A 10,650-nucleotide genomic window follows, 5' to 3' on the forward strand; every position below is an offset into this window, starting at 1 on the left:
GAAATATCTATTCTATCAAAAGTTATAGCCAAAAAACCAGGCTTATCTGTCCACCCTGCTCCATCCATCCCTCCCCTCCTCTTCCCCTGTTCCTGCCCCAGACTCACTTGGTCTGTCAGGCACCCTTTGCCCTACTGGCACGTGCAGGAAGGCTCCAGAATTCCCACTGATATACCGGCTAGTAGCGTTGGTGCAAAAGGCTTTACAGTGCTTTTACGACATCACACGCATGTGCAGTGATTCAATAGACTTGGGCTATCTTTGCCTAGTGCAGTCTCTTAGGATGCAATCCTATTCATACGTTCCTGGGAGTAAGATCCATTCACTATAATGGGACTTACTTCTGAGTAGACAGGCATAGGATTGGGCTCCTAGCTGTGACACCAGCTCTCATTTTTTAATGCTTATCTAAGGAATGGTTGGCAACCTTCAGTCTCGAAAGACTATGGTATAAGCCTACAGCACCTGGTATTCCCAAGCGGTCTCCCATCCAAGTACTAACCAGGCCTGACCCTGCTTAGCTTCCAAGATCAGATGAGATCAGGCATGTGCAGGGTAACAGTTGCTGCAGACAAAGATAAAAAGGACATTAACAGAACATGATCTTCATGTTCAATACCCACACATAACTTTTTATAAAGAGAGTTGTGTCTCTGAACAGACCATTTTCACAAATGGCTGTTTTTAACTTTGAATGTTGATAAGAACACCTTTGAAATGGACACCTTCTTTTGTGTACTTTTTAGTCCCTAAATTAATAAATCATTGCCATTCATCTGTACATTTCTGGGAAGCAGTCAGCTTCCCCAAATACATACGAGAGATTGCAGTGATTTTACACCTAAGACGACAAGCCGAATGCAAAGGTCTTTTTCTGCTTTTCCTTCTTAGCAGATTCCTTACTCAGATTGTATTAGGCAACTCCTGGTATTCTACTGAAACGAGAACTAAGTATCGACTGTGAACACCTTCTGAAATATTTTATGACAGTCACTGGATGACATGTTAATTTGGCTTCCTGCCACTGTTCAAACTAATCGCTTTGAGACATTTAAAGTCACACTCTGGAATAATGAAGTTACATGTGTAAAATACCAGGTGGACATAATCTGCTTCCCCCCCCCAAAAAAAAAAAAAAAAAAAAATAGAATAAGAACACTAAAGATAGACTGGGAAAGGAAGGCATATTTTGAAAAGAAACAACCCAAAATTGTAACTGATTTTTATTAAGGATTGAAATTGAATATTTTTTTGATTGTTTTCCATCCAAACTAAAAACAGCATAGAACACAGAATAATCACACAAGTTCAATTTCATATGCTTTTGTTTGCTCAGTTTCACCAAGTGTGATTCATGGGCACATACAAAGCATACTAAAGTTGTTTTGGCCTTTATCAAGACATCCCTGAAGCAGAGTCCTTGCAGGGTTTTTCCATAGATCAAATACATGTCACTAGGAAACCTGTTCCTCTCACCCCCTAATTATGATGGTTATGTATAGAAGCTCTGATCATGGTACTAGGGTATTTACATCCTGGATGATTGTGTTCTGGTCAAATGTGTCCTAGTCATTGGTACACCTGGACATTCTCATCTGGGTTTGAGAGAGAGAGTTTGTATGTGTGCATCCTGGTCATTTACATCCCACTATAACAGAGCAACAAACAAAATATAACTGGGTAACAAACCCCGTGTTATATATTCTAAGCCTCTTATCCCAGCCCTAACCTTAACCCTATGTGTTTTAAAAATAAAAAAGTACATCTCATGTAAATATACATATATTGGGATACAAACGTTCGGGACACAAAAGAAAGGACTTTAAATGTCCACTACTGGACAAAACTGACCGGGACACAGTTGTCCAGGGCACAATGGTCCTGTCACTTCTGATCTCAAGGTTTTCCCTGTATCTGATCCTTTCCTGGTCACCACTCTCCCTAATTCAGCTTCTGAGTGTGGAAAAATAGGTCATCTCACATGGCTGGTGGGTCCATAATTTGCTAATGCACTATATGAGTTGAGCATTATTTTTTACCTAAGTAACATATGACTTGGGTCTAGTACTGGCAGTAGGTTGCTGGGATTCACTAAGCAAAGCCCCCATGGCACTACTGCCAGTTCCCTGATGACATATTAAGTGCTACTACAGTCACTAGTATTGAGATGGAACAGTCAGGTGGACCTTCTGATGGTCATGAACCCCCCCACCAGTGACCTCTTCAATTCTTGACACTATCCCTGCTTGGACCTTAGATGAGCATGGTCATCATCATCATCATCATCATCATCATCATCATCATCATCATCATGCATATTCTTCACTTGAAGACAGCTGCATCCACTGACATGCATTTGTGAATGGGTCATCACATATATTACACTACAAATAGAATTGTCCTACCACCTTGTCCACAAAACTTTGCAACAGAATCAGTTCACACACTTAGAGACAGCCATCGAGTGCAGAGAATTCAAGTGATGAACATGAATTTCTGCATCTACTCATTGTAGGAGATGTGAAGGGACTCTTGAACTTTGAATCATCAGATAAAGCTTTCTCTGAGTTTACATTCGTTGCCATATTTTTTTTTATTCTTTAGAATAACAAAATGACAGGTGGGATTTGAATTTATTCTGTGCAAAAAAATATAATAGGTATTGAACAAAAAGGAAGGGAATCGATTGCAAGTTTGGCAGCAGGAGAAAAATCTAGCAGAGACATTGATTCATCCTTTCTTTTTAAGCTGTATCCATGATTCAAAAATAACAACTAAATCAATGAGCTCCATCAAAGTCCAATTTTTTGAGTTTCACTTCTGAAAGCACAACTCTTGCCAACTTGGGGTCAAGTGCGAAATGCCTTCAAAAGACAGATCATGGATTGCTGTTCTATTCTCCAGTCATCTGCATGATCATCTTGTCCTTCCTAGTGGATTTAGGAGAATTTCCATTGTTTTTGGTATAATGGGAAGCAAAATGGTCTTCAGCAATGGCTGAAGCATCTGCAGAGGTTGGAGAATGATTCCTCCACAAACACCCACTCGCAAATAGGCAGGGATTGGAAAGTCCAGCGTGGCTTGACTCAAGTCATGTCAAGAGTCACCGCCCCCATGACTCAACTCAAAAACAAATCACAACAGGAACACTTTCCAAGTTGCCAAGTCATGAGTCACCCTGCCCCCTTAAAAAACCCAGCTGTGGAAAAAATGGGTCTGCTGCTGGGTGTGTGTGTGTGTGTGTGTCAGAGTTCTTTTTACTCACTCCCTTGCTGCCCCATCCATCTGTATACAGGGACGGAGAGGGTGAGAGGGACTGTGAGAGAGCAGGAATAGAAGCAGCAAGAGGGAGAAGGGTCACATGCAGCAGCTGAGAGACTTACCAGGACAATCCTATCCTTGGCAGCTCTACTCAGAAGTAGTCCCACTGCAGCTGGTCATTCAATGGAGCTTCCTTCCCTCCCCCCAAGTAACAACGGAGCCATGCAGTGCGGTAGAAAATGTGATCAGTATAAACTCCCTCCCCCCCTCACTTCCCTGCCTCCTCCCCATCCCTGGGCTTCTTCAGCCAAACGTAAGGCAAGAACCCACTTGGGTTCCTCCTTCTGCCCTCCCTCAGCCAAAGAAAGTATCAGAACACCCACACATCTTATAACATTGGCGAAATGCAGTGGCTGGAGGTCTGAGTCCAACTTCTCCAGCTTTATACGGGAACAGTCCTGTGAGTACGCAGACAGCTTCAAGGAGCTGGGAAGTCCCACAGAAGATAGAGAACAGGTCCAGGAGATGGTTGTCGGCCTTGCACCAGCCATTACACTCCCTTATTGCAGATTGAAATATGTTAAATTGGCTGAGGATGGAACAGTGGCATTGCTAGAGGGATGTGGGGGGTGCAAGTTGCACCAAGTGATGTACATTGGGGGGGTGACACCACTACTGGCCAAAATTTTTTAAATCTTGGTATTTTCAAATAATACCATCATGTAATATCTCATTCGATGCAGACTTTCATGCAGAACGCAGTGAAACAAACCGTGTTGAAATATCCCTATTCTATCAAAAGTTATAGCCAAAAAAGAAAAAAAAAACAGGGGCAGGCAATGGTGCATCACCATGCCCACTAACCTGGGCATTAGCCCACCCACTGCATGGGAGGAGGTCCATCATGGGGGTGACAGGCTGGCTTCCCACACTGGGTGATGCAAATCCTAGTGAAGCCACTGGGCTGGAAAAAGAATGGTGAGCATCAAGCCACCCAGTGAGTTAACAGCCAAGGTGAGATTTGTCACCCCAGCTCACACGCTTGGCCCGTTCTGATACACAAGCATCACAGGGGCCGTTCGTTCTCTCACCCCAGACTGTGAGACAAGTACTCCAGACGCAAGGTTGTAAACTTTGGTTTCTTCAAATTATCAGGTCACGCGCCTTTTTTTTTCCTCTGTGTTTTATTTCAGACCAGAACTGTTAATCTTTTCAGCTCTGCTGTAAACCTGTCATCACAAAAAGTCTATTTTGGTCAATTTTTTTTATGCGGCACAGACTATATTTGGGCTTCGGATTATTAATTTGTCAAAACCGTGAGCCAAGCCAGGGTGTCCTCTAAAGATTTCTTACGCCTTCACTCCAATGCATTTGGACATCTTTGGACCAGAACAGGGCCTTACATGTGGAAGAAATCATGAAACATTGGAGCAGGATATGTTTGTTTTTTTTTCTCTAGGACTCAGAAAACTGAACGTATTTTTGACAATGACAGAAGGGTTGGACTTCCAGCTGAGCAATTCGACTTCCAAGTCCCCCCCTGTAGAGTGGTCCTCAAGAAAATCCTTGGATGCCAACACAAGTAAAATGAGGACCAGGAGCTTTCCATATTAGAACGTGCCAAAAATCAGGATGTTGTGGCTTTTTAAAAACCATTATCAACTGGCTTCTGGGTTTCAGACCACTGGCAAGCAATGTGTAAGGTTCACTTGTAGCTCTGGATCTCAGAAAATGGCTGGGCTTCTGTTAAATGTTCTTCAGGGGCAACTGAAAGAGAAAAGAATGCAGTTTCACAAGGAGTATGCCAAAGAATACAAGGGAAGGCTCCAAAGCATCTGTTAGCCTCTGTAGGAACTGGATACTAGATGAACAGCCCAATCCAACCAGAATCCCTGTGCTGATGCTACCAAAGCAGTGGTGGGGATTTTTGGCTACTGGAGGTCCTTGGGACAAGGGGACAATTGCCCTGGGTAAGCCGCAGCAGCCACAATGGTTGACTGAGCCAGATCCTATTCCCAAGCCTCCCCACCACATTTGTCTTCTCGGACTTTCAGCAACAAAGTTTATCTCCACTTCCCCCTATGAAGCCTCCCAGTTTGCCTCCAATTGGATACGTGTGCCTGTTTTTTGTGCAGCTGCACCAGCCAGGGGCGGAGGAGAGGATAGGTTTGGACTCATGATGAATGACTTCAGCAAAAGCAGTGGTGATACTAGGGTTTGCTTCACCCTGTGTGGGAGGCCAGTGCTTCAAGCCCGTGATGGACCTTCTCCTGTGCAGTGGGCAAGACAACACCCCAGGCGGTGGGCGTGGTGATGCAACATTTCCCCACCCCTGCTGGTTTTTTTGGCTATAACTTGTAGATATTACAAGGATATCTCTGTAGGATAGAACAGAGATATTAAAACACAGTTTGTTTCATTGCGTTCTGCACGAAATCACACATCGAATGAGATATAACATAATGGTATTATTTGAATACAGCAAGATTTTAAAAAATTTTGGCCAGTAGTGGTGTCACTACTGTGCACCATCGACAGCCACAGTAGTGGCTATCACTACTGTACCCCCCCATGCATGTCACCTGGTGTGGCCCGCATCCCCTGCACCTCCCTAGCGACACCGCTAAGCGAGAGCCTGCAACATGAGGTGACTACTGTGTGCAGAGAAGGTAGCTGAGATCATTTCAGGGCTACAGATTCAAAGAGTCTCGCAAGTCGGTCTTAATAAATAAGATTCCCATTCGGCAGTCCGATTGCTGCTTTCCCTCTTATCGCAGAAAGACATTCTGCATCGCAGGCGAGAAGTGTGGGGATGATGGATCCGGCAGTGCTGTCAAAACTTGAATTCGAGAAGCGAAATACGACTTGTGAGGTTTAATGGGGAGATCATCTCAACACTTTGAATTGCCACTTGTTATGTCAAAAACGCTATTCCGACAGTGAAATTTGTCGGTCTGGTTTTTTTTCCCCCGTGCCATCCCTAAGAACGGGGCTGACAAATCACAGCATTTATCGTAACAAGGAAAATCCTTATTGTCCTTTGTCTCTGTCAAGCCTTCCTTCCTCCTTGTCCCCCATCAGCGCAAGTTAAATGATGGTTCAGAATGACCTTGAATGTGTTTTAGATGTAGCTCAACAATGGTGTGACCTCTTGTTCGTGTACCCACCAAATAGGCTACTTTTCCAAGTCAGCAACTTGAAAAAAAAAAGCTAAAAGGTATGAAGTGGGGACTCTTCTGCAGCTGAAAATGATTGCATCCGCTATCGCAGGCTTTTCCCGAGGATTGATTTTTCACACCATCAATGCACAGTTGTTATGGAGATTCAGACAGCTTCCCTAAAAATAGAGCTGCTGTTGTGGGTGTGAGTGTCACACTTCCCCAGTGCTCACGCTACAGTATTTTGATTCTCAGGGTTAAACAGGATAAATATAGCAGCCAGGTTGGAACTGTGGTGGGGAGAAGGGTTCCAGCCCTCCTTTACTCCACAGCTAGTGTCCTGAGCTATAGGGAAGAGGATCTGACTCTGTTGGTTGACAAAAAAATAAAATTACAGCACAATCCTATGCATATTTATTCAGAAGTAAGACCCATTAAGTTCAATGAGGCTTCCTCCCAAGTAAGTGTGCATAAGATTTCAGCCTAAGCCCATCTGAGCTAATAATGTTTCAAATGTCACTTGCTGTTTAGCCCTCAAATAATATGATTTTCTCTCCCACCTGCAGCCCACTTCAACCTAAATCCCTGTGTGCTGATGCAGCACTTCGGAGTAGCTACCACTTACCCTGCAGGGGATTTCTGACTGCTGAAGGGCTCCTCTGGATAAGGGGACATTTGTCCCTTTGCCCTGGGGTAAGCCCCAGCAGCCACTATGGGGCAACTTAGGGCAACAATTGAGCTGGCTCAAATCTACATTCCTCCATGAAGATAGATCAGGCCCAGAAAGGGAGTTGGGATTTGGCGTGGGCCACCACCACCAAACCTGTCTCCCTCCTGGTACTGATCCACCCTCTCACCAACCCCTATTACTGTTCCATTCCACCCTTCCCCACCCTGTTCAACCCCCTCCCCACCCCCCTCCAACCACCTGTGCCAGTTGACCTGGGCCAATGGATCTTTAGCCTTCCACCAGCATGCAGGAGGCTGTTCCAGCATCCTCTATCAGCAGGCCTGTGGCGCACACTGGTGGAAGCTGCTTTGCAACTGCCATAAAAGCAACTTATGTAGGCACAATGTTACTCACTCTGGTGCCCATGGAGATTAGGACTGGACCTCTAACCAACTTATTTCAGGTGTGGATGCTGTATGGGATGCACTTGGACAAGTGTGCAGGATATCTTCCCGATCGCTCCAAGGGGATGCGCAAAAACTAGGGCATGAGCCCTTATCTGTGCCAGATTGTCCAATTTGCTCTCACAAAGCAGGTGCGCAAGGCTTTGGAACTTGCTAAAATTAGTTGCATACATCAATGTTGCAGCACGGTGGATAGGGGCTGTCATGTCTTCTATGTGCCTGGCTTTGTCCAGGGTTCAGAGCGCCTGCTCTTGGGCTCAAGATGGGAGACATTCCCCCCCTCCCCAGAATTTTAAATGTACTGAACATCCAAATGCAATGTCTAAATTTACTGATTTTTCTTTCTTTCTTTTTGAACACATGGATTCATAAAGAAGTCCAGTGACAATGCCAGGGGGACGTGGACTGCATTGGGTGATCCACTCGAGGGGGGTGACACCACTGCTGTCCAAAATTGCTAAATTCTTGATATTTTCAAATAATACCATCGTGTTATATATCATTCTATGTGTAATTTCATGCAGAGTGCAATAAAAAAAAACACACACACACATTGAAATATCTCTATTCTATTCAAACTTACAGCCAAAAAAACAGTGGATTGGGGTGATTCCGTTACCCTGCCTATTGCATGGGAGGTGGTCCATCATAGGGGTGACAGGCTGGCCTTTCATACCAGGTGACTCAAACCCTAGTGACACCACTGAAGATGTCAGACCAGTTTCAGAACTGTTGCCTGGTACAGCACAGCCAAAACACTGAACAGATTCTGTAGAAAAGGTATGCAGTGCAGCCAAGGAGGCATGGCTTGAATCTGATCTAATTTCTGTTTTAATGCCTGTCTAGAGCCTTTCTCACTTGTTGTTAAATGGTTAAGTTCAAGTATGACACATTCATTCTGACATTTATGATACTGTATAATGCAATAAATCTCCCCCACAAGCACAGCCTAGGGTCCAGTGGCCCTTGATGTTTCTCTTTAGCACCATGCTACAGGGAGGTACGGTGGCAAAAAAACACACAAAAAACTGCAGTAAACCAGGCCAGTCACCTGTCATTACAATTAACATTGTTACAGAAATTGGGAACCACTTTTGTAGTTCCGTGTTAGGCCAAATGATCCCTAAAATGGAACACATGGGACTTTTCACACATAGAGGACTGACTGGTAAGAGGAAATGATATTCTGGTCTAGGTTCTGAGCAATGCCTGGCATGGGATTGAACCTAAAAGGGTTAATAAAGACCAATGATAACACCTTGCACCAGAACATAACACCAGAACAATAACATAACATAACACCATAACACCAGAACCAGGGGACACCACATAACATAACACATAACACCAGAACCAGGGGACATCCACTATAATTGAGTATTGGGAGGGTTAGGACAGACAAAAGAAAATACTTCTTTACTCAGCGTGTGGTTGGTCTGTGGAACTCCTTGCCGCAGGATGTGGTGATGGCGACTGGCCTGGACACCTTTAAAAGGGGATTGGACAAGTTTCTGGAGGAAAAATCCTTTACGGGTTACAAGCCATGATGTGTATGGGCAACCTCCTGATTTTAGAAATGGGCTATGTCAGATGCAAGGGAGGGCACCAGGATGAGGTCTCTTGTTATCTGGTGTGCTCCCAGGGGCATTTGGTGGGCCGCTGTGAGATACAGGAAGCTGGACTAGATGGGCCTATGGCCTGATCCAGTAGGGCTGTTCTTATGTTCTTATGTTCTTAATGATCCAGGACATCTTCTGAATAGGAGGCCACCAGTCAAGGGAGCATCTGGGGTAAGGTGTGATGGGGTCAGATGATTCATTCTGCCTCTTGGCCAATGAGAAAGACAAAGGCAGAAGGGAATGAACATTGGGAGTGTTGGAGGAGAGAGGGAGAGAGAGAGGACTTGATCTGGGAGAAACAATAATGGAAGCCAAGAAGCAGAGCCAATAGTGTAGCTGGGGGGGGGGGAACAGTAAGTACTCCAGGCACCACAATGCACCATGTAGGTGACCCCCTCCTACTCACTGTTGGAGCCATTCTGAGCAGTTACAACAATGTGCAGGAGACATTGTTTAGTTCAGCCAGCACTTGCAGGCTGCTCTGAATGACTGTCGCTGCTCTGAATAAATCCAATGGTGAGTGGGGGTGTGTGCTTACATGGTGCATTGTGGCGCCCACAGTACTTACTCCCCTCCAGCTATGCTACTGGGTAGAATGTGTTGCTAGCAGCTTTGAACGTGCTTAGAAGACATGTGAAACTAATGTCATATCTCATCCAAAGAAGTTCAGGACCTAGTTTGGCCATTTCCAACCCTTTTTCATCTCACAGCACACTGGTTGGCAACCTTCAGTCTCGAAAGACTATGGTAGAAGCCTACAGCACCTGGTACTCCCAGGTGGTCTCCCATCCAAGTACTAACCAGACTTGACCCTGCTTAGCTTCCAAGATCAGGCAAGATCAGAAGACCAAAATTGTCAAGGTACACTATCGGGTTTTTTTTAACCATTGGCAAAACACACTGAATTGCTGGCTTGGAGCTCGCATCCCCAATGGCCCTATGAATATATGGCCCTCCCTCAAACTTCTGCAGCACACCTGCAGTCCATTCGCGACACACCAAGGTCGCGGCATGTTGGTTGAAAATCACTCATCTAAATAGTGCTGTACATCACCATTTGGGGAAATGGAGCATAAGAAAATCCCAATATACTGTCTTCGTCAAGTGCACGCTGTAGCGGACCCGTGACTTGCCACAGAGGAGGGGGCCCAGCTCGCTCAAATCTCATTCACATGATAATGACGTCACCACTGCCTGCCTCTGCAGCAAGCAGGTTCATCAGTCCCCAGCCCCCAGTGGGGCTGTATAATGAGCTATTAAAATAACAGCACGAGTGTGCTGTGTTATGGGAGCTTTGCCTAACTGTGGCTTAGGTTCGAAGCCTAAACTGATGATGTCAATTCCAACCATGACATCACTTCCAGGTTAGTGACATCACTTCCGGTGGGTCATTCGAAAAAGTGATTCCTGGTGCTAGAACGTTTGAGAACCACTGATTTAGAGTGGTCTGAAGAACTGAGATTGAAAACTCAGTGGGC

The 10,650-nt window shown here is 45.0% G+C and overlaps 1 pseudogene; it reads right to left on the minus strand.

Annotated features, from left to right (window-relative positions):
• Nucleotides 1-453: 453 nt before the first annotated feature.
• On the minus strand, nucleotides 454-573 carry LOC136657861 (5S ribosomal RNA; annotated as a pseudogene).
• Between the last annotated feature and the right edge of the window lie 10,077 nt (nucleotides 574-10,650).

Source organism: Tiliqua scincoides, chromosome 7 (assembly GCF_035046505.1).
Source record: "Tiliqua scincoides isolate rTilSci1 chromosome 7, rTilSci1.hap2, whole genome shotgun sequence".
NCBI classification, from domain to species: domain Eukaryota; kingdom Metazoa; phylum Chordata; class Lepidosauria; order Squamata; family Scincidae; genus Tiliqua; species Tiliqua scincoides.